Here is a 26712-nt window from a genome sequence, read left to right on the forward strand (position 1 = left end):
CTGGGGTGCCTGTTGGAGTTCCCTCCTGTGTGCTGTCACTTGATTTGTGCTGCTGCCGTGTCTTGATCCATGCAGCTGAGGTGGAGGGTCTTTGGCCGTTGGTCTTGGCCCTCTTTGCAGGTGTGCTGGTAGGGGTGTCCTGGAGCTCGTCGTTTGGATCGGACCCTGTGGTGGAGTAAAGGAGGGCGAGCGTTATTAATGGGTCTGTGGGAATTGGAATGGCAATGTATCACATGCATTGGGGTGGTACCTGAGGGTGATTTGGGTCGGGGCCTTGGAGGTGGTTTCATTTGTGTGTGGAGTGAGGGTGCAGTTGTTTGGCAGCCTGCAGTTAGGGTGTGCCTGCTGCACGTGTAGAGGGTGTTTTTAGGATTTTTAATTATTTATGTATTTGATGTGAGTTTTAAAGTGTGCTATCAGGCCTATGTATGTGGACGTTCTCCTGGACATGTGTTCCTGTTGCACTATGTGGGCACGTGGTACTTCACATGATTGGACATTGTGGTTTTGGCATTGTTTTATTTGGGACACCTACCTGAATCTTCGGATGTCTGCACTCCTTTCTCCATCCCTCCGACTCCCTCTATGCTCTCCATTCCAATGGTGGAGGCACAGATTTCTTCCCAGGGGGTCAACTTGATGGGTGATTCCGATCCTCCCCCGGTAGCTGTGGCAATGTTGCGGTTGGCAGAAAGTATGCTACGGACGGGTATCCGCAGGTCGTCCCATCGCTTTCTGCATTGCTGTGGGTTGCGGGGTGCGGTCCCCACCGCACTTACACGCTGTGCCACCAGGGCCCATATGGCCTTCTTGTTCGCAAGTGCCGTCCTGGTCATTTGCGTGGAGAAGACGACGGCAGCATTCTCCTGGAGGGTCTCCGTGAGCACCGTGAGTTCCTCACGGGAGAAGTGGACCTGCCGCTTGCGGTCGCACGCTTTCTTCGCTACTTTTCCCATTTTTCTTGGTTTCACTAGGGTGGATGACGGGTTGGAATGTGTCTCAGGGTAGTATTTTTTATGGTTGTGTGGAATTTGTGGTTTTATAGGTGTATGGCGTGATGTTTCCCGTTCCGGGACCATGCTTTTACTTCCGTTTCCAGATATTTACGGTCACCGTACTTTCCGGTTGGCGCTCACTGCGGTGTCCGCTAAGATGGGTGGCGGTATTGCACCTAGGGCGCCGTACGGCGGCGGTGTGGGCCGTTTTGGGGTCATTTCCGCCATCGCGGACTTTGCACTTCCGCCATGGCGTGGTGCTCGTGCCCGATGGGTCGGAATGAGCCGCACTTTGCTCCATCGTGCAATGGCGGAAACGCTATTTACGCTATGGCGGTCCGGTCGGTTGATTTCCGCAAGGGTCGTAATGAGGGCCTACATCAGTTATAGTGCTTTCATTTGCTTTGAAAGCATCCTCATATGAGTCATAGTTATCTAGTAATTGTTCTTCTTTTCTCCATGGTTTGAAGAGTTGTAGCAGGGACATGTAATATACTTCTTTATGTTGAGGAGTCTTCAATGACAATTTGATATGATTAATTAACTTTGCTTTAGTGAGTTTAACTAAGATGCCTTCACAGTCTGTCACTCTATATTTACCTTTTTTTCCATCAGGTTTCATATTATTTTTGTATGTGTAGTTTTGGGCTATTTGGTATAGACACATGTTTTCCAAAGTATTACTTCTGTTTGGGTAGTATGTGTCCAATAAATTGTTTTTTAAAATGTCTTGGCTGTTGGGATATGTTTGGCTATTGTTTCTATATCTTCATATGATTTTAGAACTCTTTTTCTAGATTTAGCTGGACCAAGACTTAGCCATACTATATTTTCAGATTTACCATACAATGAAGTACCAGTTAAACGATCAGCTGCTTCATAAGATCCACATTCTCTATGGGTGAGCATTTTTATGCCCAAGCTGTATAATTTCTGAGATACTGTTTTATCTGATGACAGGTCATTCCAGAGGTCTTGGAGCTCCGTCTTTTCTGCTTTAGTTAAGTATGCTGTGACATATCGTGCAACTGCAGTAGAATTGTCTGCAATGTACTGCACTTCTATGTTGGCATTCCATAAGTGGGCAATGATTGCATTATAATCATTGATATATTTTTCTTCTTCTTTTCTTTTTATGTAATATGTATTTTTAGGTGACTTACCTTTAACACTATGACTAACTTAAGACATGAGGTTGTTTACTTGACCTGTATTTGTAACTGGTCTAGGGAAACCAAATCGACATTTGGTGTAGTATTTGCATTTGTTTTTGTATTTGCGACGACAATATTTTCCACATTTGTGTCTTTGAAATTGTAAAATTTGTGCACGAAGATCACTATTTGTGGCTTCTGATGGAATTTCACAAGTGATATATTTTTCAATAAACTGTAAAACAGTGGCATCACTGTCTTGACCAAATTTAGGAGCATCTTTAATCCATAAAAGCATGTGGATATGTGGTGCTCCTCTGGCTTGGTATTCTTTTCTCCAAAAGAAGTGTTGCACTTCTCCAAGGGGAGGAACAGTTTTATTACAAATAAAATGTAGCATAGCAATGAAGCGATGGTGAAAATATCTTGAAACATTAACAGGATCCAAAGAACAAAGTTCTCCAGGTGTTAGAATATCTATGTTTGTTGCAGGATCTATTAGCTCAAATTGACCAGCTTCTTGTGTTTCTTGGATTATTTCAGTTGTATCTTTCAAGTTTTCTTCAATATTAATTTCTTTGTAATATTCATTATTCTCTTTAAGATATTGGAAGGCTTGTCTAACTTTACATAAATCTACCAGCTGTTGCCATATTTTTTTGTCTTTTGTAGGTAATCCATTTACTAATATAATTAAAGATTGCTGCATTGGACGTTGCACTCCTAGAGTATGTACATTTTCTATTAGATTTAATGGTAAATAAACTACTTTTCCACGAATGCCTTTTACCAATTCAGAGGGAGGTAATTTTGCTGTTTTTGGTTGAAGGCGTATTATTGTTTGAAATGGGTGTACTGTTTGAATTATGATGCTCTCATATTAATTAAGTTGTTGTAGAGGTTTTGGTACTGGGTATAATTCCAAATTATTTGTGATAGAACGTGAAGGAGTTTGGTTGTTGTCAAGTTTTGTAGTGCAATAACTGCAAAGTATTAAGGGCTCAGTTATTTCATATTTGTTTTCTGCTAGAAGGTAGAGAGCTAATTCAAACCATTTAGAATCTTCATTGTCTTCTATTTTGTATGATAGGTCCACAGTTTTTGTGTTACTTTTATAAAAAAATTCTACGGCAACATACACATACATGGTTTGGTATTTCAGCTGATGTACTTTTAAATTTTAGTATTTCTTTTTTGTATGTGTTTAGCAAAAGGTTGCCATGTGTAGAATTGTTGCTTAATTGGTTTAAAGCTATTTCATTCTGTAAATGGCTTTCACTTCCAAAATATTTTTTCTGGATATAGTGAATTTCTTCAAGTAGGTCTTTTGCTGTACCATGTAGAAGGATGTTATTTAACTTTGCTAGTGGTAAAGCAGGACTTTTAGCATAGTACAGTTTATAGACTAGATTTCTTATAGTTGAATGATGTGTTGATATCCTTTTGATATCATAGAAAGTGGTTTTACAAGTAGGTCCTGTAATGTAAGCCAATCAATGTCCTTGTAGTCCTGAGTACTTACGTACTGGACAGGTATCTATATTTTGCAGTAATTTAATTTTGATTTTGTCTTTGCTTTTTACATATTTATTGAGGAATTGGTGTAAAGATTTGAAACATTGTTTGGGAATGTTACACATTGACGTGCATGGCCATTTGTACACTAGACGTTCTGATTCAGTTGAATGGAGGGGTAATTCTAAGTTTTCAGGGCATATTTTTGTAAGGAGTACTTCTTGTTCCATTATGGTATTATTCACTTTTTCATAACCTCGACCACTGCTATTTATGGCAATTGTATTAGTTTGCTTTTGTTTGTACGCTTCTTCATTAAAATATGGTTCTGTGCTCGTAGTGTGATTCCATTCACCTCCGCAGATACTTAAGAAGTTCATTCTGTTGACATTTCGCTTATTGAGAAGTCTTTTTTGTAATTTAGTTATTAGTTTTGTTAGTGGTTTCATTTTGTTTAACAGTAAAATAAATACGTTTCTTTTGAGAAGAATTGCACTGTCCATCAATGCTTCTAAGATTAATTTCCTACGATAGGTTTTAAGCTTTGAACCTGATTTCTCTCCTGTTTTTATAAGATTTTGAAGGACTTTGTGACGGTATATTTTGGCTAAAATACTTTTCTTGGAATGCCTACTTTGCACTATATTAAAATTTGAAGAAGTAGTTTTATCTGTACTGATAGCTGATTTTCTGTTAATTGTTTTTTGGTTTGTTTTACATTTTGATAGAGTAAGCGAAGTTGTTGTACTTGAAACTTCTTGTGTTTCACTAAATGATTGTATTAGCTGTTTTGTTTCAACTTTTTTTTACAAATTCTGCTAGAGATGGATGCTTATGTTGGACACCTTTATTTTCATTAGCTCTAATTTTGTGTTGCTTTCTACGGAGTTGTCTTTTGGTAGGCATTCTTTAGGGTCTGTTGAAAAAAATAAAGAAGATATGGGTTGGGGTGTTCTGGAATGTATGTGTGCTGTGTGCATGAGTGTTTGAGTAAGATGATAAAGATGTATGTAATGGTGTGTGATTGTGCATTGGGAACTAAAACTAGTAGGGATAGGTATTCTTGAATTTATGTGTTACTAAACGGGGGTTCAGATGACAAAAAAAAAGTAAGCTAGTGGTGTGGAAAAGTACAAATAGTAAATCTAATGTATACAATTAAAACAGTTGTTTGTTCTATAATATGAAAATTGTAGTGGTTCAGTTGGCTAATTTGTGTGTCCAAAAATAGAAATTTGTGGGCCGTTTTTGCTGTAAATCGCTGTTTAAGACATGGACATTTTTGGACAAAATGGTTCAAAATCTCTATTTTAAGAAACCAAAATAGCTCGTATTAATGTTATAGTATATTTGATTAATAATATAAATATTATGGTGATATTTTACTTACTTTTCTTTTAAATTAACAGGTAACTTCTTAGTTTTTCTTTCTTCTTCGAATTCGGCTGCTTCTTTTCAGGAAGCTGGTCTTCACTGCAATTGTAAAAGCTTCAAATTAGTAACTTTGTTTGTATATAGCACTGTTTTTAATTTAGATATTGATTTTTTTAATTGAAATCCTCAGTGCCTTCTGTAAAACCATTAAACTAATTTATTTACATAAGATAAATTGCATCAGTTCAGTACATATGATATGTTCTTAATGAACAAATTGTATTGAATGACTAACTGTAGCAAAAAAAATATATCTTTACTATGTCTTGTGAAATTTACAATATATTAGTGAATACCACTATTTCTGTAAGTAAACTGTTCTAGGTAATAGCACCTCAATGTCATGTCTAATTTAAAGTAATTAAGTAAATAAATAAATAAAAACAAAAAATATGAAATTGTATAAGTATTTTTATAAAGGTTTAAACATAGATTGTGTTTGCATGCAATTTTGTTTGAATATATGTAGTCTATATATTTCATTTAAAAAATGTTAGTTTAACATGATTTGAGTGTGTGTGTATAAAGAAAATAAAAAGTATAAAGGTGTATAAGTGATAGTTGATTTTAGGAAATTGAAAAAAGTACAGTAAATTCATTTTACAGATTTTACGAGGTAAAAGTCTGTTTGAAAATGGTGTTCATCTACCATAGCTCTCAACTCACACGCTTTTGGCGGGTGTCACACGCCTTGTACAGGGCAGATTCACCCGCCAAGCCTCTTGCACACCCATTCATTCCAATGGGCGTCTCACCCGCCAAAAACAAAATCGGGTGATTTCACCCGCCTGTAAAACAAAAATGGTTAAGAGCTATGTCATCTACTATACAGAAAATATGCATACCTGAAGTTTGTGTTCATGCATATGGATATGCATGGAGCTGCAAATAGAAATCTTGAAGACTTGTACAGTATTTCTGGTAGATGCTGCTTGCCAATGATATGACACTTGTACTCAGAGAGATTCAGAGTACATTTGCAGTGCAGATCTATGATGATGCAGTTAGATGTAGAGGTCTTGAATGTGATTGGTGCATGATCATGTGATTTTTGAGGTACATCCAATGAGGGAATGGCAGAGAGAGTGTAGTGGAAATGGTAGAATGGCTGTTCATGTTACGATATGTCCGCGGACATGGCGGTAGTTCGAGGACATCGGGAGTTACATCCAGGGATTTTTGGGTTCAGAAGTCATGCAAATGAGAATAAGCACTGAAAGGGATTGGTCAGGAAAGTTTGGTGGGTGTGTTGTGCCAGGAGAGATTTTCTCAGATACTCTTTTTGCTGAGAGAACAAAAGATAGCTATGGCTGTGTGTTTCAGAAAACAGATTGTTTGGATTTTAGGAGATTCGTGAATACATTGGTTGAAGGTGCATGCAGAAAGCTGTGGAGTAGCTGTAGATCTTGGATTCCCACATGTGGAAGTACACTGGCATGGAGTACGTGGAATGAAGTGGTTGGACTTGCTACCTCTCTGTGCTACTTTGGAGACAGAGCAACATCCAGACATAATTGTAATTCATTGTGGAGGGAACAGTTTAGGACATGTGACTGGAATTTTTTTGCAATTTGCTATGAAAGAAGGACTGAGGAAGGTTATGGACATGTTTCCTAATTCTCAAGTGATATTTTCACGGATTGCGCAGAGACAAATGTGGCTTCGTTCTTCTTCAATTGGTCCACAAATGGAAAAAGCAAGGCGCAATGTTAATAAGGCTGTTTGTGGCTTTCTAAGAGATTTTGGCATGTCTTCTTTTCACAATGAAAATATTATGTTTTGTAGTACATACATTTTTCACAGAGATGGAGTCCATCTTACTTATGCTAGCAATCAGATTTTTCTGAGAAATGTACAAAATGCATTGCGACCTTTTTTGGAATTACAACAACGATTTTGAAGTAGATGTTAAGCATTTACAATTTTTGACTTACAAACACCACCCAAAGGCTCTTTTCAGAGCCACCACTTCTTTCCAGAGAAAATTACAATGTTTGTGATGGAGTAGCAACCCAATTTTTTTAATGTTCGCGAACTGTCCGCGGACTTCTAAAAAATACAAAGAGCCCTGCTTCATTTATTTTCACTTCTATTTTTTAACTGGGAAAGGCGGCTCTGAAAAGAGCCTTATTTTTGTAATGTTGTATTTTTTTTGGTTTTTCAGACACGACACACTAGGAGAGGAGGGTAAAGGAGGGTAAAGGGGGGACACCAACCACAGGGATAAGAAAGGGCGAGCTGAGAGAGGAAGATGTAGAGTGGGTTTTATTTGGGTAGTGAGCAGGTCTTCTCGTGCTCTGAGACGATAGTCTCAAAAGCACTCCGAAGTCGCTCCCCCTGCAGAGTACTGTGTCACAGTACATACATACAACTGTGACCCTCGAAAGGTAAGGGTCATCAGCATTCTGTATGGCCTGTGAGGCAGCTTGAGAAAGACGCTGTCCCACAGAGGTGGTCCTTGTGGTGACAGGATCAGAAACAGAGGATGAAGTAGAGGAAATCAACCTGCTACGTTCTTCGCAAGGTACAACCCTGCGAATAGCCCCAGAGTGAAATGACCTCAGGTGTCACTTCATAGTAGTGGTCCCAAAGCTGTAGTTACCGTGCTTCCCGCGACTTAGTATCATTTTGCACTCATTGCAGGTAACATGGTTCGCACGAGCCTTAGGACGATTCCCATGAATGGTAAATAACCGCCACACCCAAGACTCACGCCTAGTGCGGGTAGTAGGGATTTCCTCTACCTCATTCTCATCATCCTCTTCTTCCTCCTCCGCATCCTCAGTCCTGTTCCCCTCTTCAGGCCCTTGGGGAGGTGGTGGTGGTGGAGGGGGTGGTGGTGGTGCTGAAGCAGGTGCAGCACCAAGTGGCAGTTCAGCAGCCAAGGATGCCATCTCGATGATGGTGTAGTCTGCAGGTGGCAGCAAAAATCACTGTGTTCTGAAGAACAGCCAGAAACACAATGGGAATAAGCTCTTGGGCGTGGTCTTTTATAAGGGTGCTTATGCGCGGTCCGCGGACATGCGCACTGTGCGCGGACAGATCGAACACAAAAAAAGGATCGGAAAGCTTCAAAAGGTATATAGAAACTCAAGATTGCTATGTGGGACTTGTGGCATGGTGAGATTTTATTGAAAAATATTATGGATTAACTGAAAATGTACTTTTAAATTGTTCGGGGACACGAACAGTGTCCGCATTTCAGGACACACGATGAGCGTGGGCGCGGTCATATGATCTGTTTGCGAACTAGTCTGCGAAGGAAGTGCCTGTCCGCAGGACACCAAGTGCACGGAGATTGGTTAGCGCATGCGCATTGATGTCCTACGGACACTGTTCGGGTTCTGAAGTAATTAAAAGTGCGTCACACGTGAAACGAACCTTTCAGAACACCGCGTGTGTTCTTAGAACAGTTTAAACTTGGTAGCGAACAGTAAGGACAGATATATTGTTCTTCAGGACACGTGTAATTTAGTTTATGTACGAACATTTCAGGACACCAATTGTGTTCTTAGAACACTTTCAATTGGGTAGCGAACACTACAAACAGTTGTACTGTTGTTCAGGACACATCATTTTCGTTTATTTACGAACATTTCAGGACACCAATTGTGTTCTTAGGACAGTTTTAAGTTGATAGCGAAAATTACGGACAGATATAGTGGTCTTTAGAACACTTTAATTTTTGTTTCTTTACGAACATTTCAGGACACCAGGTGTGTTCTTAGAACAGTTTCAACTTGCTAGCGAACAGTACGAACAGGTGTGGTGTTCTTCAGGACACCTCCATTTTCGTTTATGTACGAACATTTCAGAACACTCGCACTGTCCGCGGACACTTTTATTGTTTTTTTAAAAAAAACGGAAACTATTCACAATACAATATAAAAATTAAACTTTATTTAACATATATTAATAATTTATGACAGAGAAGGTGAGGCAGAAACAGAAACAAAAACAGGAGAATTTGGGGTTTCAACATGATTGGTATTAGGTGAAGAAGGGATGGAAATCTCATCAAAACGTTTTGGATTATGGAGAGGGTTTGGGGATAATTGACTGGGATATGGTGAGGAGGGACAAGTACATGTGGGGCAATGGTATGACGTTTTTGTTTTAAAATGATCTTCAACAAAAGTTTTCAAATTATTAAAATTGGTCAACAGTAAATCAATTTTTTCTTTTATGTTGTCAAGCGTGTTTTCTCTAACAGATTCTTCAGAGGTAGTTTCTATTTTGTTATGCTCTGTACAAAAAATATATATATATGTTAAATGTATACAAAATAATAATATTTAAATGGTTTATATTATAAAGTGTTTACCATTAGTTTCACTATCTTGTGACATTTCTTCATGTGGGAAATTGTCCTCTAGCCATTCCAGAGTACTAGACATTTCTGTGAGAAAAAAAAAAAAGATAATATATTTTTTAATCTATTACAGAAAGTTTATAAATATATGAGTAAAATGAAGTAAACTTACTATTTCTGGTAAGATAAGTCCTATGTATTCAGTGGGTCTGGTCTTGTTCTCAGTTCTGTTGTGTCTGTGAGGTAATTATGTTGGAAGCCAATTTATGTTCTTGTGGTATATTCCATTTCAGAACATATTGTATTTAAATGAATGGTTAGTGTGTTACATATATGGGTTACATTTCTTATGTATTACTATATATAATGTGTTTGTGTGCTGCTTTTTGAATTTGTTAAATGTTCCTATATTATGATATAACAATCAAACATACCCCACCACCCCCCCCCCACAGTTTTTAGGTAGTGGTACTGTTCTCCGAACATGTCCGCGAACATTAAATAAGTTTGCGGACATCAAGTTCATAAGAAGAGATCTAGTCAGTTCCATATGACATGTATATAAAGTCAAAGTCATTATTGTTAAGTTGTGATACTAAAAAACTATGAAATTCAGTGAAAAAACTTTGTTAAAGGGACGTTATGGTTAAGTTGCGCTACTAAAAACCTATGAAATTCAGTGAAAAAAACTTTGTTAAAGGGATGTTATGGTTAAGTTGCGCGACTAAAAACCTATGAAATTCAGTGAAAAAACTTTGTTAAAGGGACGTTATGGTTCCAAGTAAAACCGAAAAACCCTTGAAATTCGCCAGTTATGGTAAGCTAAGCACCCATAACTCGCGCCACCACCGTGCACTGCTAAGACTAACACCCAGGACATCAAAGATGACATCACAAATGTCATTGATGACATCACTGATGACATCACATGTGTATGTACTTCTCATGAAATATGTGTAGAAGGGATTCTTAATATGTTGCGAAAAAAGTGTCAAGAATCATTGCAAGAAATATACCCTAATAAGTGCATTGAACGATGCATTGATATAAATAGCATCCTATTATGGGGTTCTATCTAGTATACTAAGCTACTCATAAAGAAACATAACATTGTGTGCAGCGTACAAGATTAAGGTATGATATTCGTAATGTTAATATGTTGAATAATGAAATGATAATTGTTTTCTTAACAGATTTTTGTGTACTGTGAAATATGTAATAAGTAGCTAATAAAACCCATGTATTACATAATTGCATTACTATAGACAAAACACAAAGACTCAAGAACACATACCAATATGGGTATATACAGGGAAAGTGAAGTTAGCAAAAAAGCACAAGTAGTAGCAGAAACAATTCATAACTTAACTGATTAGTTTCATGCAAATAAATGATTGCTCTGTTTCAAAGCTGCTATTTACCCTATGTATATGTATCACTTGATGTGATTGGACCCTAAGGAAAGTAGTGTGAGTACAATGTATACAAATATGACCATATACAGGGAAAGTACAGCCATAAAAAAAAACAACAGAACTATCAGAAAGTGCTCATAAGTCTAGTGATTATCTTTATGCACAAAAAGGATTGCTGTCTTTCAAGCTTGTGTTTTCCCATATGTATATGTTTCATATGATGTGACTGTACTCTAAAGGAATTACTGTAAGAACCTACTAGAAGGATATGTCTACAAATAAAATAAAATTCTTAGTTTCTGACTGTTACTGAAGAAAACCATGTGGCCTAGATATGTCAGCAAAAGAAAAAATAGTGAGCCAGACATGTGATGTCATCAGTGATGTAATAAATGACATTTGTGATGTCATCTTTGATGTCCTGGGTGTTAGTCTTAGCAGTGCACGGTGGTGGCGCGAGTTATGGTTGCTTAGCTTACAATAACTGGCTAATTTCAAGGGTTTTTCGGTTTTACTTGGAACCATAACGTCCCTTTAACAAAGTTTTTTCACTGAATTTCATAGGTTTTTAGTAGCGCAACTTAACCATAACGTCCCTTTAACAAAGTTTTTTTCACTGAATATATATATATATATATATATATATACAGAAAAGGTGGATTGGAAACCAATCTGAGTCACATCGGCACTCCGGCTGTATTTCCAATGGAAAGCTGAATTTCTCCAAATAATACAAAGGCCGTCTTGGTGTACCGTGCAATTAAAGTGTCCTTTATTGGTTAAAATACATGGACAAGGAAGACAACAGCAGTCTTAGATGTAAAGAAAGAACGACGCGGTTCACCCTACTCGGGCTTTGTCTGGTATGTGACAAAGAGAGAGGACTGTGATATTATAGAAAAAAGTGTATAAGTCCATCTTTGATGTTTAACACTTAGGTAAGATGACAATGGTTAGTCAAGAAGGCGGCCATATTGGAACTATATGACTTCTCACTTTAGTGCACTTGTTAGTCACAAAGTCACATTAATAAAAAAAAGATAATACATAAAAACGAGCTAAAAACACATTGGACTAAAACGATAAAATACAAAAGCCTCCTAAAATTAATTCCTCCACCTAAGCATTGGTCTGGGAGGAGAGTGAAACTCGCAACAGATCCCATCAGTAACTCACACACTCTCCAACAATCTGTTTCTTTAGAAGCCAGGCGCGATGGACATATCTAGCCATAGAAAAAATAACCTTCCAGTCTGAAGAGCAGGAGAAAAGGGACATAGCATCACATGTATTTATTATGGACTTCCCCTTTTGGGGTGGGGGCAAGCCTGATTTGCATATGGTCTTTTCCCTTCTGTAATGGCTTGGCAGGCGAAGAACGATGGTCTGGAGGGTTGCCACGAGCAATGCCAGTGGTTAAGATTCAGTCTAAACCTTCCAGCCATCACCTCTTTGTTTTTGCTTTGTCACCCCGAGTGGGATGGGTGTGCCCAGACGTGGGTCCTGTGACTGCTGAGCCTAGAGACCCAAGCTACTCCTCACTGATGAGCCCCAACAAGGGTGAAACATGTTTGGGGATGCTTGTGGTCTCGTGCAGAAGGGATGTGACCTAGCAGTTCGGGCTGGACTTCCCCTTTTGGGGTGGGGCCAAGCCTGATTTGCATATGGTCTTTTCCCTTCTGTAATGGCTTGGCAGGCGAAGAGCAATGGTCTGGAGGGTTGTCCCGAGCAATGCCAGTGGTTAAGATTCAGTCTGAGCCTTCCAGCCATCACCTCTTTATTTTTGCTTTGTCACCCCGAGTGGGACGGGTATGCCCAGATGTGGGTCCCGTGCCTGCTGAGCCTAGAGACCAAGCTACTCCTCACTGATGAGCCCCAACAAGGGTGTAACATGTTTGGGGATGCTTGTGGTCTCGTGCAGAAGGGATGTGACCTAGCAGTTCGGGCTGGACTTCCCCTTTTGGGGTGGGGCCAAGCCTGATTTGCATATGGTCTTTTCCCTTCTGTAATGGCTTGGTAGGCGAAGAACGATGGTCTGGAGGGTTGCCCCGAGCAATGCCAGTGGTTAAGATTCAGTCTAAACCTTCCAGCCATCACCTCTTTGTTTTTGCTTTATTATGCACAGCACCAATAAAATGGGTCTCAAGTACCTACACCTCAAAGTTAGTAATGTTGGGATATATTAATGTAAAGTGCAATAAAGATTTGTCAGCTGTATTGCATAGGGGGCATACTCTACTATCAGAAGGGGTCCTTGAGCAAGTATAATGTGTTGTAGGTAAAAATCCTAAACTAAAGCGTACATACAGGGAGCGCTCATAAGGTGGATGGATCTCGTCCAGAAAGTGTTTACAATTCACAAACATATTGCTAGACAAACATTTCGGTCCATTCTTCAGGGCACGGGCTGACAATTCAATTTTGGCCCTAGCAATAACTTTAGCCTTTGCCTTCAAATGGGTTTTAAGGACGAAACATCAATCAGTAGGGGCCAGCCAAAGGAAACCTACTTCCAGCCCTCTTAACATCGTTTTCACATGCCATGCCCACCCACAGTTGGTTGCACCCTCCAGCTTCTGAAAAATCTCTGAGAGCATGTCCTGGGTCTTAGGCTTAGCAGTGCACGGTGGTGGCGTGAGTTATGGTTGCTTAGCTTACCATAACTGGCGAATTTCAAGGGTTTTTCGGTTTTACTTGGAACCATAACGTCCCTTTAACAAAGTTTTTTCTCTGAATTTCATAGGTTTTTAATAGCGTAAAGTAACCATAACGTCCCTTTAACAACGTTTTTTCACTGAATTTCATAGGTTTTTAGTAGCGCAACTTAACAATAACGTCCCTTTAACAACGTTTTTTCACTGAATTTCATAGGTTTTTAATAGCGCAACTTAACCATAACATCCCTTTAACAAAGTTTTTTCACTGAATTTCATTGGTTTCTATTAGTGCAACTTTACCATAACATCCCTTTAACAAAGATTTTTCATTGATTTTCATAGGTTTTTATTAGTGTAACTTAACCATAACGTCCCTTTAACAAAGTTTTTTCATTGAATTTCATAGTTTTTTATTAGTTCAACTTAACCATAACGTCCCTTTAACACATTTTTTTAATTGAATTTCATAGTTTTTTATTAGTGCAACGTAACCATAACGTCCTTTTCAATGGATGAAGACCACTAGCATCCTAGGTTCTCAAAGTGGGAACCCGGGGTGGTAAAAAAAAAGATTTTTCTTCCCAAACCGGAACACCTGCGGCGTGACGGTGTAGGAAGGAAAATCTTTTACCAAGATGGACACCATGGAAAGGGAAGGCGGGGTGTATAAAGAGAACACAACAGGGCATGGGTAGGGGGGACCAGGAGGGAGACACTGGGCATGAGATGGGTGTGGGGGTAACAGGAGAGAGACACGGGGCATGTGCAGGGGGTGTGGGTAACAGGAGGGAGACACGGGGCATGAGCGGGGGGTGGGGGGCAACAGCGGGGAGACACGGGGCAAGTGCAGGGAGTGGGGGGCAACAGCAGGGAGACACAGAGCATGAGAGGGGTGGGGGTAACAGGAGAGAGACACGGGGCATGAGCGGGGGGTGGGGGGAACACGAGGGAGACACGGGCAATGAGAGGGGGGTGGGGGGATACAGAAGAGAGACTCGGGGGTGGGGGGCAACAGGAGGGAGACACGGGGCATGACCAGGGGGTGGGGGGCAACAGGAGGGAGACACTGGGCATGACCAGGGGGCAACAGGAGAGAGACACAGGGCATGACCGGGTGGTGGGGGGCAACATGAGAGAGACACAGGGCATGAGAGGGGGGTGGGGGGTAACAGGAGAGAGACACTGGGCATGAGCGGGGGGTGGGAGGCAACATGAGAGAGACATGGGGCATGAGCAGGGGGTGGGGTGCAACAGGAGAGAGACACAGGGCATGAGCAGGGGGTGGGGGGCAACATGAGAGAGACACGGGGCATGAGCGGGGGGTGAGGGGCAACAGGAGAGAGACACGGGGCATGAGCGGGGGTTGGGGGTAACAGGAGAGAGACACAGGGCATGAGCGGGGGATGGGGGCAACAGCAGGGAGACACAGGGCATGAGCGGAGGGTGGGGGGCAACAGCAGGGAGACACGGGGTATGAGAGGTGTGTGGGTGGTAACAGCAGAGAGACACAGGGCATGAGCGGGGGTGGGGGCAACAGGAGAGAGACACGGGGCATGAGCGGGGGTTTGGGGGTAGCAGGAGAGAGACACGGGGCATGAGCGGGGGTGAGGGGCAACAGGAGAGAGACACGGGGCATGAGCGGGGGGTGGGGGTAACAGGAGAGAGACACGGGGCATGAGCGGGGCATGGGGGTAACAGGAGAGAGACATCCCTTCTGTAATGGCTTGGCAGGCGAAGAACGATGGTCTGGAGGGTTGCCCCGAGCAATGCCAGTGGTTAAGATTCAGTCTAAACCTTCCAGCCATCACCTCTTTGTTTTTGCTTTGTCACCCCGAGTGGGATGGGTGTGCCCAGACGTGGGTCCCGTGACTGCTGAGCCTAGAGACCCAAGCTACTCCTCACTGATGAGCCCCAACAAGGGTGAAACATGTTTGGGGATGCTTGTGGTCTCGTGCAGAAGGGATGTGACCTAGCAGTTCGGGCTGGACTTCCCCTTTTGGGGTGGGGCCAAGCCTGATTTGCATATGGTCTTTTCCCTTCTGTAATGGCTTGGCAGGCGAAGAACAATGGTCTGGAGGGTTGTCCCGAGCAATGCCAGTGGTTAAGATTCAGTCTGAGCCTTCCAGCCATCACCTCTTTATTTTTGCTTTGTCACCCCGAGTGGGACGGGTATGCCCAGATGTGGGTCCCGTGCCTGCTGAGCCTAGAGACCAAGCTACTCCTCACTGATGAGCCCCAACAAGGGTGTAACATGTTTGGGGATGCTTGTGTTCTCGTGCAGAAGGGATGTGACCTAGCAGTTCGGGCTGGACTTCCCCTTTTGGGGTGGGGCCAAGCCTGATTTGCATATGGTCTTTTCCCTTCTGTAATGGCTTGGTAGGCGAAGAACGATGGTCTGGAGGGTTGCCCCGAGCAATGCCAGTGGTTAAGATTCAGTCTAAACCTTCCAGCCATCACCTCTTTGTTTTTGCTTTATTATGCACAGCACCAATAAAATAGGTCTCAAGTACCTACACCTCAAAGTTAGTAATGTTGGGATATATTAATGTAAAGTGCAATAAAGATTTGTCGGCTGTATTGCATAGGGGGCATACTCTACTATCAGAAGGGGTCCTTGAGCAAGTATAATGTGTTGTAGGTAAAAATCCTAAGCTAAAGCGTACATACAGGGAGCGCTCATAAGGTGGATGGATCTCGTCCAGAAAGTGTTTACAATTCACAAACATATTGCTAGACAAACATTTCGGTCCATTCTTCAGGGCACGGGCTGACAATTCAATTTTGGCCCTAGCAATAACTTTAGCCTTTGCCTTCAAATGGGTTTTAAGGACGAAACATCAATCAGTAGGGGCCAGCCAAAGGAAACCTACTTCCAGCCCTCTTAACATCGTTTTCACATGCCATGCCCACCCACAGTTGGTTGCACCCTCCAGCTTCTGAAAAATCTCTGAGAGCATGTCCTGGGTCTTAGGCTTAGCAGTGCACGGTGGTGGCGTGAGTTATGGTTGCTTAGCTTACTATAACTGGCGAATTTCAAGGGTTTTTCGGTTTTACTTGGAACCATAACGTCCCTTTAACAAAGTTTTTTCTCTGAATTTCATAGGTTTTTAATAGCGTAAAGTAACCATAACGTCCCTTTAACAACGTTTTTTCACTGAATTTCATAGGTTTTTAGTAGCGCAACTTAACAATAACGTCCCTTTAACAACGTTTTTTCACTGAATTTCATAGGTTTTTAATAGCACAACTTAACCATAACATCCCTTTAACAAAGTTTTTTCACTGAATTTCATTGGTTTCTATTAGTGCAACTTTACCATAACATCCCTTTAACAAAGATTTTTCATTGATTTTCAAAGGTTTTTATTAGTGTAACTTAACCATAACGTCCCTTTAACAAAGTTTTTTCATTGAATTTCATAGTTTTTTTTTAGTTCAACTTAACCATAACGTCCCTTTAACACATTTTTTTTAATTGAATTTCATAGTTTTTTATTAGTGCAACGTAACCATAACGTCCTTTTCAATGGATGAAGACCACTAGCATCCTAGGTTCTCAAAGTGGGAACCCGGGGTGGTAAAAAAAAAGATTTTTCTTCCCAAACTGGAACACCTGCGGCGTGACGGTGTAGGAAGGAAAATCTTTTACCAAGATGGACACCATGGAAAGGGAAGGCGGGGTGTATAAAGAGAACACAACAGGGCATGGGTAGGGGGGACCAGGAGGGAGACACTGGGCATGAGAGGGGAGTGGGGGTAACAGGAGAGAGACACGGGGCATGTGCAGGGGGTGGGGGTAACAGGAGGGAGACACAGGGCATGAGCGGGGGGTGGGGGGCAACAGCGGGGAGACACGGGGCAAGTGCAGGGAGTGGGGGGCAACAGCAGGGAGACACAGAGCATGAGAGGGGTGGGGGGTAACAGGAGAGAGACACGGGGCATGAGCGGGGGGTGGGGGGAACACGAGGGAGACACGGGGAATGAGAGGGGGGTGGGGGGATACAGAAGAGAGACTCGGGGGTGGGGGGCAACAGGAGGGAGACACGGGGCATGACCAGGGGGTGGGGGGCAACAGGAGGGAGACACTGGGCATGACCAGGGGGCAACAGGAGAGAGACACAGGGCATGACCGGGTGGTGGGGGCAACATGAGAGAGACACGGGGCATGAGAGGGGGGTGGGGGGTAACAGGAGAGAGACACTGGGCATGAGCGGGGGGTGGGAGGCAACATGAGAGAGACATGGGGCATGAGCAGGGGGTGGGGTGCAACAGGAGAGAGACACAGGGCATGAGCAGGGGGTGGGGGGCAACATGAGAGAGACACGGGGCATGAGCGGGGGGTGAGGGGCAACAGGAGAGAGACACGGGGCATGAGCGGGGTTTGGGGGTAACAGGAGAGAGACACAGGGCATGAGCGGGGGATGGGGGGCTACAGCAGGGAGACACAGGGCATGAGCGGAGGGTGGGGGGCAACAGCAGGGAGACACAGGGTATGAGAGGTGTGTGGGTGGTAACAGCAGAGAGACACAGGGCATGAGCGGGGGTGGGGGCAACAGGAGAGAGACACGGGGCATGAGCGGGGGTTTGGGGGTAGCAGGAGAGAGACACGGGGCATGAGCGGGGGTGAGGGGCAACAGGAGAGAGACACGGGGCATGAGCGGGGGGTGGGGGTAACAGGAGAGAGACACGGGGCATGAGCGGGGCGTGGGGGTAACAGGAGAGAGACACGGGCATGAGCGGGGGTTGGGGGAACAGGAGAGAGACACGGGGCATGAGCGGGGGGTGAGGGGTAACAGGAGAGAGACATGGGGTATGAGCGGGGGCAACAGCAGGAAGACACAGGGCATGACCGGGGGTGGGGGGCAACAGGAGAGAGACATGGGGCAAGAGAGGGGGATGGGGTAACAGGAGAGAGACACAGGGCATGAGAGTCGGCGGGGGGTAACAGGAGAGAGACACGGGGCATGAGCGGGGTGTGGGGGGCAACAGCAGGGAGACACGGGCATGAGCGGAGTGTGGAGGGCAACAGCAGGGAGATAGGGGCATGAGCAGGGGGTGGGGAGAACACGTGGGAGACACGGGGCATGAGCGGGGGGTGGGGGTAACAGGAGAGAGACACGGGGCATGAGCGGGGGGTGGGGGCAACAGCAGGGAGACACGGGGCATGAGCAGGGGGTGTGGGGCAACAGGAGAGAGACACAAGGCATGAGTGCGGGGTGGGGGCAACACCAGGGAGACACGGGGCATGACCGTGGGGTGGGGGGCAACAGCAGGGAGACACGGGGCATGACCGGGGGTGGGGGGCAACAGGAGAAAGACATGGGGCATGAGCAGGGGGTGGGGGGAGCAGCAGGGAGACACAGGGCATGAGCAGGGGGTGGGAGGCAACAGCAGGGAGACACGGGGCATAAGCGGGGGGTGGGGGGAACACGATGGAGACACGGGGCATGAGCGAGGGGTGGGGGAAACAGGAGAGACACTGGGCATGAGCAGGGGGTGGGGGCAACAGCAGGGAGACATGGGGCATGAGCGGGGGGTGGGGGGCAACAGCAGGGAGACACGGGGCATGAGCGGGGGGGTAACAGGAGAGAGACACGGGTCATGAGCAGGGGGTGGGGGGTAACAGGAGAGAGACACAGGGCATGAGCGGGGAGTGGGGGGCAACAGGAGGGAGACACGGGGCAACAGCAGGGAGACACGGGGCATGAGCGGGGGGTGGGGGTAACATGAGGGAGACACGAGGCATGAGCGGGGGGTGGGGGTAACAGGAGAGAGAGACACGGGGCATGAGAGAGGGGTGGGGGGTAACAGGAGAGAGACACGGGGCATGAGCAGGGGGTGGGGGGCAACAGCAGGAAGACACTGGGCATGACCGGGGGGTGGGGAGCAACAGGAGAGTGACATGGGGCATGAGAGCGGGGTGGGGGTAACAGGAGAGAGACACAGGGCATGAGCGGGGGGTGGGGGGTAACTGGAAAGAGACACGGGGCATGAGCGGGGCGTGGGGGGCAACAGCAGGGAGACACGATGCATGAGCGGGTGGTGGGGGGAACAAGAGGGAGACATGGGGCATGAGTAGGGGATGGGGGTAACACGAGGGAGACAAGGGGCATGAGTAGGGTGTGGGGGGCAACAGGAGGGAGACAAGGGGCATGAGCGGGGGAGGGGGGCAACAGGAGGGAGACACGGGACATGAGCGGGGGTGGGGGTTTGGGGCAACAGCAGGGAGACACGGTGCGTGAGCAGGGGCTGGGGGAATATGTGGGAGACACGGGGCGTGAGAGGGGGGTGGGGGGTAACAGGAGAGCGACACGGGACATGAGCAGGGGGTGGGGGGCAACAGCAGGGAGACACAGGGCATGACCGGGAGGTGGAGGGCAACAGCAGGGAGACCCAGGGCATGACCGGGGGATGGGGGCACCAGGAGAGAGACACGGGGCATGAACGGGGGTGGGGGCAACAGCAGGGAGACACGGGGCATGAGCGGGGGGTGGGGGGAACACGAGGGAGACATGGGGCATGAGTGGGGGGCGACAAGAGGGAGACACGGGGCAAGAGCGGGGGTGGGGGCTAACAGGAGAGAGACACTGGGCATGAGCGGAGGGTGGGGGCAACAGGTGGGAGACACGGGGCATGAGCGGGGTGGGGGGAACAGGAGGGAGACACGGGGCATGAACGGGGGATGGGGGAACAGGGGAGACACGGGGTATGAGCGGGGGGTGGGGGCAACACCAGGGAGACACAGGGCATGACCGGGGGGTGGGGGGCAACAGCAGGGAGACATGGGGCATGACCGGGGGTGGGGGGCAACAGGAGAAAGACATGGTGCATGAGCAGGGAGTGGGGGGAGCAGCAGGGAGACACAGGGCATGAGCATGGGGTGGGAGGCAACAGCAGGGAGACACGGGGCATAAGCGGGGGTGGGGGGAACACGATGGAGACACGGGGCATGAGCGGGGGGTGGGGGAAACAGGAGAGAGACACTGGGCATGAGCAGGGGGTGGGGGCAACAGCAGGGAGACATGGGGCCTGAGCGGGGGGTGGGGGGCAACAGCAGGGAGACACGGGGCATGAGTGGGGGGGTAACAGGAGAGAGACACGGGGCATGAGCAGGGGGTGGGGGGTAACAGGAGAGTGACATGGGGCATGAGAGCGGGGTGGGGGTAACAGGAGAGAGACACGGGGCATGAGCGGGGGGTGGGGGGTAACTGGAGAGAGACACAGGGCATGAGCGGGGCGTGGGGGGCAACATCAGGGAGACACGATGCATGAGCGGGGGTGGGGGGAACAAGAGGGAGACACGGGGCATGAACGGCGGTGGGGGCAACAGCAGGGAGACACGGGGCATGAGCGGGGGGTGGGGGGAACACGAGGGAGACACGGGGCATGAGTGGGGGGTGGGGGGCAACAGGAGGGAGACATTGGGCCTGAGCGGGGGTGGGGAGAACACGAGGGAGACACAGGGCATGAGCAGGGGGTGGGGGGTGAAAAGAGGGAGACACGGGGCAAGAGCGGGGGTGGGGGCTAACAGGAGAGAGACACTGGGCATGAGTGGAGGGTGGGGGCAACAGGAGGGAGACACGGGGCATGAGCGGGGGTGGGGGGAACAGGAGGGAGACACGGGGCATGAACGGGGATGGGGGAACAGGGGAGACACGGGGCATGAGCGGGGGGTGAGGGGGAACATGAGGGAGACACGGGGCATGAGCAGGGGGTTGGGGGAACAGGGGAGACACGGGGCATGACCGGGAGGTGGAGGGCAACAGGAGAGAGACACGGGGCATAAGCGGGGGGTGGGGAGCAACAGCAGGGAGACTCGGGGCATGACCGGAGGGTGGGGGGCAACAGGAGAGAGACACAGAGCATGGGAGCGGGGTGGGGGTAACAGGAGAGAGACACGGGCCATGAGCGGGCGGTGGGGGCAACAGCAGGGAGACACGGGGCATGAGCGGGGGTGGGGGGAACAAGAGGGAGACACGGGGCATGAGCGGGGGGTGGGGGTAACAAGAGGGAGACACTGGGCATGAGCAGGATGTGGGGGGCAACAGGAGGGAGACATGGGGCATGAGCGGGGAGTGGGGGGAACACAAGGGAGACACGGGGCATGAGCAGGGGATGGGGGGCAACAGCAGGGAGACACAGGGCATGAACGGAGGGTGTGGTAACACAAGGGAGACACGGGGCATGAGTGGGGGTTGGGGGTAACAGGAGAGGGACACGGGGCATGAGCGGGGGTGGGGGGCAACAGGAGGGAGACACGGGGCATGAGCGGGGGTGGGGGGCAACAGCAGTGAGACACGGGCATGAGCAGGGGCTGGAGGGAACATGAGGGAGACACGGGGCATGATAGGGGGTGGGGGGGTAACAGGAGAGAGACACGGGGCATGAGTGGGGGGTGGCGGAACACAAGGGAGACACGGGGCATGAGCGGGGGTTGGGGGTAACAGGAGAGAGACACGGGACATGAGCGGGGGGTGGGGGGGCAACAGGAGGGAGACACGGGGCATGAGCGGGGGTGGGGGGCAACAGCAGGGAGACACAGGCATGAGCAGGGGCTGGGGGGAACATGAGGGAGACATGGGGCATGAGCAGGAGGTGGGGGGCAACAACAGGGAGACACGGGGCATGACCGGGAGGTGGAGGGCAACAGCAGGGAGGCCCGGGGCATGACCGGGGGGTGGGGGGCAACAGGAGAGAGACATGGGGCATGAGTGGGGGGTGCGGGGCAACAGCAGGGAGACACTGGGCCTGAGCGGGGGGTGGGGGGAACACGAGGGAGACATGGGGCATGAGCGGGGGGCGACAAGACGGAGACACGGGGCATGAGTGGGGGGTGGGGGCAACAGGAGGGAGACACGGGGCATGAGCGGGGGTGGGGGCAACAGCAGGGAGACAGGGGGCATGACCGTTTGGGAGGCAACAGAAGGGAGACACAGGGCATGACCGGGGGGTGGGGGGCAAGAGCGGGGGTTGGGGGAAACAGCAAGGAGACACTGGGCATGAGAGGGGGGTAGGAGGTAACAGGAGAGAAACACGGCCATGAGAGGGGGGTGGGGGGCAACATAAGGGAGACTCGGGGCATGAGGAGGTGGTGGGGCGAACACTAGGGAGACACAGGGCATGAGAGGGGGGTGGGGTGTAACAGGAGAGAGACACGGAGCATGAGCGGGGGTGGGGGGCAACAGAAGGGAGACACGGGGCATGAGTGGGGGGTGGGGGGCAACAGCAGGGAGACAGAGGGCATGAGCGGGGGGCGGGGGGTAACAGGAGAGAGACACAGGGCATGAGCGGGGGATGGGGGGCAACATCAGGGAGACACGGGCCATGACCAGGGGATGGGGGCAACAGCAGGGAGACAGAGGGCATGAGCGGGGGTGGGGGGCAACAGGAGAGAGACACGGGGCATGAGCGGGGGATGGGGGCAACATCAGGGAGACACGGGGTATAACCGGGGGTGGGGGGCAACAGGAGAGAGACACGGGGCATGAGAGGGGGATGGGGGTTAACAGGAGAGAGACATGGGACATGAGAGGGGGGTGGGGGTAACAGGAGGGAGACACGGGGCATGAGCGGGGGGTGAGGGGCAACAGGAGAGAGACACGGGGCATGAGCGGGGGGTGGGGGTATCAGGAGAGAGACACAGGGCATGAGCGGGGGATGAGGGGCAACAGCAGGGAGACACAGGGCATGAGCGGAGGGTGGGGGGCAACAGCAGGGAGACACGGGGTATGAGAGGGGTGTGGGTGGTAACAGCAGAGAGACACAGGGCATGAGCGGGGGTGGGGGGCAACAGGAGAGAGACACGGGGCATGAGCAGGGGTTTGGGGGTAGCAGGAGAGAGACACGGGGCATGAGCGGGGGATGAGGGGCAACAGGAGAGAGACACGGGGCATGAGCGGGGGGTGGGGGTAACAGGAGAGAGACACGGGGCATGAGCGGGGCGTGGGGGTAACAGGAGAGAGACACGGGGCATGAGCGGGGGTTGGGGGATAACAGGAGAGAGACACGGGGCATGAGCGGGGGGTGAGGGGTAACAGGAGAGAGACATGGGGTATGAGCGTGGGGCAACAGAAGGAAGACACGGGGCATGACCGGGGGGTGGGGGGCAACAGGAGAGAGACACGGGGCAAGAGAGGGGGGTGGGGGTAACAGGAGAGAGACACAGGGCATGAGAGTTGGCCGGGGGTAACAGGAGAGAGACACGGGGCATGAGCGGGGGGTGGGGAGCAACAGCAGGGAGACACGGGGCTTGAGCGGAGTGTGGAGGGCAACAGCAGGGAGACACGGGGCATGAGCAGGGGGTGGGGAGAACACGAGGGAGACACGGGGCATGAGCGGGGGGTGGGGGGTATCAGGAGAGAGGCACGGGGCATGAGCGGGGGGTGTGGGGCAACAGGAGAGAGAGACAAGGCATGAGCGCGGGGTGGGGGCAACAGCAGGGAGACACGGGGCATGAGCAGGGGGTGTGGGGCAACAGGAGAGAGACACAAGGCATGAGCGCGGGGTGGGGGCAACACCAGGGAGACACGGGGCATGACCGGGGGTTGGGGGGCAACAGCAGGGAGACACGGGGCATGACCGGGGGTCGGGGGCAACAGGAGAAAGACATGGGGCATGAGCAGGGGGTGGGGGGAGCAGCAGGGAGACACAGGGCATGAGCAGGGGGTGGGAGGCAACAGCAGGGAGACACGGGGCATAAGCGGGGGGTGGGGGGAACACAACAGAGACACGGGGCATGAGCGGGGGGTGGCGGGAAACAGGAGAGAGACACTGGGCATGAGCGGGGGGTGGGGGCAACAGCAGGGAGACATGGGGCATGAGCGGGGGGTGGGGGGCAACAGCAGGGAGACACGGGGCATAAGCGGGGGGTGGGGGGTAACAGGAGAGAGACACGGGGCATGAGCAGGGGGAGGGGGGTAACAGGAGAGAGACACAGGGCATGAGCGGGGGGTGGGGGCAACAGTAGGGAGACACGGGGCAACAGCAGGGAGACACGGGGCATGAGCGGGGGTGGGGGGAACATGAGGGAGACATGAGGCATGAGCGGGGGGTGGGGGTAACAGGAGAGAGACACGGGGCATGAGAGAGGGGTGGGGGTAACAGGAGAAAGACAAGGGGCATGAGTGGGCGTGGGGGGCAACAGCAGGGAGACACGATGCATGAGCGGGGGGTGGGAGGAACAAGAGGGAGACACGGGGCATGAGCAGGGGGTGGGGGTAACACGAGGGAGACACGGGGCATGAGTGGGGTGTGGGGGGCAACAGGAGGGAGACAAGGGGCATGAGTGGGGGAGAGGGGCAACAAGAGGGAGACACCGGACATGAGCGGGGGTTGGGGGTTGGGGGGCAACAGCAGGGAGACACGGTGCGTGAGCAGGGGCTGGGGGAATATGAGGGAGACACGGGGCGTGAGAGGGGGGTGGGGGGTAACAGGAGAGCGACACGGGGCATGAGCAGGGGGTGGGGGGCAACAGCAGGGAGACACAGGGCATGACCGGGAGGTGGAGTGCAACAGCAGGGAGACCCAGGGCATGACCGGGGGATGGGGGCAACAGGAGAGAGACACGGGGCATGAACGGGGGTGGGGGCAACAGCAGGGAGACACGGGGCATGAGCGGGGGGTGGGGGGAACACGAGGGAGACACGGGGCATGAGTGGGGGGTGGGGGGCAACAGGAGGGAGACACTGGGCCTGAGCGGGGGGTGGGGAGAACACAAGGGAGACACAGGGCATGAGCAGGGGGTGGGGGGCGACAAGAGGGAGACACGGGGCATGAGCGGGGGTGGGGGCTAACAAGAGAGAGACACTGGGCATGAGCGGAGGGTGGGGGCAACAGGAGGGAGACACGGGGCATTAGCGGGGATGGGGGGAACAGGAGGGAGACACGGGGCATGAACGGGGGATGGGGAAACAGGGGAGACACGGGGTATGAGCGGGGGGTGAGGGGGAACATGAGGGAGACACGGGGCATGAGCAGGGGGTTGGGGGAACAGGGGAGACACGGGGCATGACCGGGAGGTGGAGGGCAACCGGAGAGAGACACGGGGCATAAGCGGGGTGTGGGGAGCAACAGCAGGGAGACACGGGGCATGACCGGGGGGTGGGGGCAACAGGAGGGAGACACTGGGCCTGAGAGGGCGGTGGGGAGAACACGAGGGAGACACAGGGCATGAGCAGGGGGTGGGGGGCAACAAGAGGGAGACACGGGGCAAGAGCGGGGGTGGGGGCTAACAGGAGAGAGACACTGGGCATGAGCGGAGGGTGGGGGCAACAGGAGGGAGACACGGGGCATGAGCGGGGGTGGGGGGAACAGGAGGGAGACACGGGGCATGAACGGGGGATGGGGGAACAGAGGAGACACGGAGCATGAGCGGGGGGTGAGGGGGAACATGAGGGAGACACGGGGCATGAGCAGGGGGTTGGGGGAACAGGGGAGACACGGGGCATGACCGGGAGGTGGAGGGCAACAGGAGAGAGACACGGGGCATAAGCGGGGGGTGGGGAGCAACAGCAGGGAGACACGGGGCATGAGCGGGGGTGGGGGGAACAGGAGGGAGAAACGGGGCATGAACAGGGGATGGGGGAACAGAGGAGACACGGAGCATGAGCGGAGGGTGAGGGGGAACATGAGGGAGACACGGGGCATGAGCAGGGGGTTGGGGGAACAGGGGAGACACGGGGCATGACCGGGAGGTGGAGGGCAACAGGAGAGAGACACGGGGCATAAGCGGGGGGTGGGGAGCAACAGCAGGGAGACTCGGGGCATGACCGGGGGGTGGGGGGCAACAGGAGAGAGACACAGGGCATGAGAGCTGGGTGGGGGTAACAGGAGAGAGACACGGGCCATGAGCGGGCGGTGGGGGGCAACAGCAGGGAGACACGGGGCATGAGCGGGGTGTGGGGGGAACAAGCGGGAGACACGGGGCAGGAGAGGGGAGTGGGGGTAACACGAGGGAGACACGGGGCATGAGCAGGATGTGGGGGGCAACAGGAGGGAGACATGGTGCATGAGCGGGGAGTGGGGGGAACACAAGGGGGACACGGGGCATGAGCGGGGGGTGGGGGCAACAGCAGGGAGACACAGGGCATGAGCGGAGGGTGGTGTAACACAAGGGAGACACGGGGCATGAGTGGGGGTTGGGGGTAACAGGAGAGGGACACAGGGCATGAGCGTGGGGTGGGGGGCAACAGGAGGGAGACACGGGGCATGAGCGGGGGTGGGGGGCAACAG

The sequence above is a fragment of the Ambystoma mexicanum genome, chromosome 6p (assembly GCF_040938575.1).
Source record: "Ambystoma mexicanum isolate Mex_15411 chromosome 6p, UKY_AmexF1_1, whole genome shotgun sequence".
In the NCBI taxonomy this organism is placed as follows: Eukaryota; Metazoa; Chordata; class Amphibia; order Caudata; family Ambystomatidae; genus Ambystoma; species Ambystoma mexicanum.